Source organism: Penaeus japonicus, unplaced genomic scaffold (assembly GCF_977035675.1).
Source record: "Penaeus japonicus unplaced genomic scaffold, GWHDUDI00000001_assembly GWHDUDI00000039, whole genome shotgun sequence".
NCBI classification, from domain to species: Eukaryota; Metazoa; Arthropoda; class Malacostraca; order Decapoda; family Penaeidae; genus Penaeus; species Penaeus japonicus.
This window is the reverse complement of record NW_028234441.1, coordinates 24,215,337-24,220,336: the sequence shown is the minus strand read 5'-3', so window position 1 is coordinate 24,220,336 and position 5,000 is coordinate 24,215,337. Positions and strand designations below refer to the sequence as shown.

The following is a 5,000-nucleotide window of genomic DNA, read 5'->3' as shown; positions in this document are numbered from 1 at the left end:
AATATATTGTTGTTTTAATGAGATCTGGTCGCTTGATTTTGTTAGAGCTGTTTTATGAACGACATCTAGTTAGAACAATGCAACCGTATTACGGAGAACAATAAACAACATCGATAACAACAAATAATAACAATAATTATAGTAGTAGTAGTAGTAATAATAATAATAATAATAATAATAATAATAATAATAATAGCAATAATAATAATAACGATAATAATAATAATAACAGCATTATCATTAACATCATCACTATTATCATTATCATTAATATCGCCAATATTATCATTATCATTATTATCATCATTATTTTTCTCACTAATATCAATGATAATAAAAAATAATAACAAAACAATAACAACAACAATAATAATAACGATAACAACAATAATAATGATGAAGACTGTTCGGTTTGTATAACAATAATATGATAATATGATAATTGCAATATAAAAAATCATATCAAATATGAAGATAAAACCGCGAATAATACAAGATGGTGATAATTTTGTTACCAAAATAAAAATAATGGTAACGAACTAAGATAAAAACAAAACAACAGATAACAATATTGACAACAAAATAATAACAATAATGATGAGAAAAAAAAATTAATGATAACAAGAATAATGATAACAATAATGATAATAATGATAATAAAAATGGTAAATTCTATACGTATTACTGCCAGCATTACGCGTCTTATCACCATTATAAAAACAGCAGCAATAGTAATGATCGTTATTAACATGAATTAATCAGAATTTGCGTGGCCTTATTTTCGTCCACGAAAACTAAGGATAACGATTTTTTTCTAAAATATTCATCTTTCTCTTTTGTTGCCATGGTGAATAATAAAGCCCTTCAAGCACGAGAAATTGCTTTGATATATCGCTGTGTTACGTAAATATAGCGAGACCTGTTATGGAATTGGCTTCATGGTTGAAATGTGGCGCGCAAGTTGCGTGGAGTTTTGTTCGTTTATCGGTTCCTTCTAGAACGTGATGAGAGAGTATGAACAAGTGTTCGTGCTGATTTTAATATGAATAAGTTTTACTATTGTACATCTTAATAAAATATAATGTTGAACATCTATAATATATCGCAAATTTCTAGGTGTCAGAATACAATAACACAAACTTATTACAAAGTTATAACACATTGCTTATCATAAAAGCACGAAAGTTAATATATTAAATATACGTAAAAATCTATACCCGATTCGCAGGATATATAACAAAGTTTTTTTGTTTTTTTACACCGAAGAAACACACATGTTGCTCTTGCAATAAACTTCTCAAATTTTGTGGTATCCCTCGATCTGATATGTTGTTATATATGATCATGTCTGTTACACTCGGGTCTCTGGATCCTCGTACAAGTTAAATATCAACAGTAGTCTTAGCGCAAGTTATTGCATAATGTAGCCATAGTGTAAGCTATTCCTAAATATAGTCAAGTACGAGTTGTTACTAAATGTAGTCTTAGTACAAGTTTTTACTCAGTACAAGTTATTACTATTATAAGTTATTACTAGTAAAGTTATTACTCAGTACAAGTTCTTACTCAGTACAAGCTATTACTAGTACAAGTCAAGTACAAGTTATTACTCAGTGTTTTTTTGTTGTTTTTTTTAATGAATGTATATTTCCGCCGGCTGGCAAAACTGTGTACTCTTTATGGTATAATCTCGATCTGCAAAATCCTTTTTTTGTCACAGTAGTGTTTGTAGTAGTATATATAGCATTATGTTGCAGCATTTGTGGTATTTGTTCGCATGTGCTTTCGAGAACCATGGAGTGGTATTATCTATAATCGTTTTGCTTGTTATAGAGTGTAATAAACCTTACACAATTGGATGAACGACAAACCACTACAACCTATCACTAACAAAGTCTTTAGACTGGCAATAGCATATTAACGAAATAATTTCAAATGTATCCGGAGTGTGGGAGGTATATAATGATCGTAAATCAATACAGGTAATATTAATAACAATGAATATAACATGAAAAAAATTATATACATACACACACACACACACACACACACACACACACACACACACACACACACACACACACACACATATATATATATATATATATATATATATATATATATATATATATAATAATAATAATAATAATAATAATCGGTTTATTGTATCTCATGCAGCCAGTGGCTGAAAATATACATAGTAATACAGAAAAGGGACAAACTATATAAACATAACAAAGAATATAAACAACTAACAACAACAAAAATATCAGTCTATAGGAAAAAAGGAGCAAAACGAGCAAGAGAAGCCCGGCTCTGTTTAACACCCTCATGTTAAGCATCCTCAACATTCAACTCCCAGCGGGGTGCAAGATCATCTCATATGCAGATGATCTGGCAATTATCTCCACTGGAGGCAGAATGAGATCCTAGTCAGAAAGACCCAGCGTTGTCTGGACCTAATGTCTGAGGAATGCCGCAGAGTCGGGCTTAAGATCTCAGCAGCCAAATCGAAGGCAATGGCGCTGAAACAGGATGTCCGAGACCAAAGGCTGCGAGTCGAAGGGTTAGAGGTAGAGTGGGTTCACGTCTTCCAATACCTGGGTGTATGGGTTGACGAGAACCTCACCTTCCGCTCGGAGATTCAATACCTCCTGGAACGGACCAAGGCAAGACTCTGTCATGAGAGCTCTGTCAGGGCGGCGCTTAGGGGCTGGGCACCGTGTACTAAGATCCTTCTATGTGCACGCTGTCCGTCCCATCGTGGACTACGCCTCCGTCGCCCTGATTACGGCCAAGCCTGGACTAAGGAAAAGGCTTGACGTCATGCAAAACGAGGCCGCCAGGATCATTCTGGACATCCGGATCGATCAGATGGCGGCTCAGTTTCTTGCCAAAGTCTTACAGTCCCCGCCGGACTCGCAGCTAAGTCAAAAAGTGCAGCGTCGGCTTGCACAGAACCATGAACTCTTTGCCAACAATACCTGGCTGTCTCATACAGCCAGGGTGCTCATACGTTTTGAGCTCAAGGAGACACTGCTGGTTAAGGGCATGGACCCTCCCCCACCCTAACTATGCCACAGCCCCGCCGTGGGCAAGATCCTTGATAGAATAATCTGTCATGAACCTGTCAAGGAGAAAGACTCAGTACTCTCAGTCTCTTTTGAAGGCTGAGGCGGAGAGGAATATTGCAGAAATCACTCCATCGGGTAGTAAAACCTACTTCACGGATGGTTCTGTAGACCCCATTTCCCACACTGCAGGCGCCGGTTTTGCAGCAAGGGGTATAACGAAAGCTATGCGGGTATCCGACAATGCCTCCTCGCTCCAGGCAGAGGCAGTCGCTATTATGGGAGCCCTAGCCCATGCAGCCCAGACGGACGGGCATGTTGTCATACATACAGACTCTAGGGCCGTCATTGACAGCCTGCAGCAAAGCACGCCCCTTGATAACGTTTATCTTCTGACCACGATTCTTAACACTGCTCAGAGAATCCTGGATCAGGGTAGACGCATTATCATCAACTGGATTCCAAGCCATGTTGGTATTAAAGGGAACGACTTAGCTGACAGGCTAGCGGAGGAAGGCAGGAAGAAACCCTTGAGTGATCCTGTGGTGCATCCTAGCCGGGAACTGCTAAGGCGTAAAACGATGGCTGCAGGGCAGGTCGGAGCCCTGCAGCGATATAGAGAGGAAGCGAGAACCTCCCCCTCGGCCAGCTGGTACTCAGGCGCCACAGGCTATGAGTCGCTGATACTCTCCCCTAAAATACCAAGACGAGCCGAAGTCAATCTTCACAGACTGAGATTAGGCTACCCTTGTGCGTGGCAAATCATACCCATCATTGGTCATGATGAGCGACGCTGCAGTCATTGTGGCGCGCCGGACGCCAAGATAGCACCATCTGATGGAATGCGAGCACACTCGCTTCCTCAGGCAGCGCCCAGAGACGACAGCCGCCGGGCTGGTAAGGCGGCTATGCCTATTGCTTTCCAGCACTTGGACAAACCTCCCAACACAACCGCCACGGTAAGCATTCAGTTATGATGCACATCAGATGCGACCTAGTCAGCACTTATAGTGTGGCAGAGGCCCGGGCCGCCTCGATGCATTCTAGCCCGGCGCGCGAGAAGGGACGCTCTTCATTGCCTGAAATCTCTCTGAAACTGAACTCGAACTCCTTGAGCAAAACAGAGAAACATGTAAAGCAATACTTGCCATGCAGACCGGATACACATAAACTAAAACGACGGACGTATTGAGTCTAGTACATTGTGGAACTAGCCAGATACTATATATGTGTGTGTGCTGTGTGTGTTCACACAGTGTCGCTGTGTGTGTGTGTGTGAGGAGATAGTGTGATGTGACTGTGGTTGTCCTTGATGACGGTTCCACACACATGAGTGTGTGTGTGTGTGTGTGTGTGTGTATATATATATATATATATATATATATATATATATATATATATATATATATATATATCCCAAACATGGCAGCTGACCTACTCCTAAGACAATTATATTCAATCAGAACTGTGAATCGCGACTATAGTTTTACAAACTATGGACGTGCTATAATGAACCTATAGTATTGCACATATTCTATATGACTCTAAAAAATCAGAAACCTCGAGAAAAGCATCTTGGGAGACGATTATTTCTTAACCACCGAGTTATACAAAAAGCACAACACTCTTCAGTTGTGACATATATAAAACAAACGAAGCACTTGTGGTATCGCGCCCATCACGCGATTTTCGCGCCAGATTCAGAAATTCAGTAAAAAGAATGCAATCTAAATTCAGTCAGGACTTCTCATAGACGAGAAAACAAAAAAACGATACTACTGCTGTCACAAGGCTTGATTTAGACGAGTAACTTACGAATCGTTGAGAGGTTATTAGTCTTCTTCTCCTTGGATTCGTTAATAAATCTAGTCTCTATTATGTGCTCATAAAACAATCTTTAAAATATATTTGTATATAGGTTTGTATCAG

General features: G+C 39.2%; 1 protein-coding gene across 1 annotated transcript in view; it reads right to left on the bottom strand.

The window, feature by feature from the left end:
• LOC147467033 (uncharacterized) overlaps positions 1 to 5,000 on the bottom strand; it is a 55,280-nt gene that overhangs the window by 1,760 nt on the left and 48,520 nt on the right. The gene's annotated exons all lie outside the window — the stretch shown is intronic.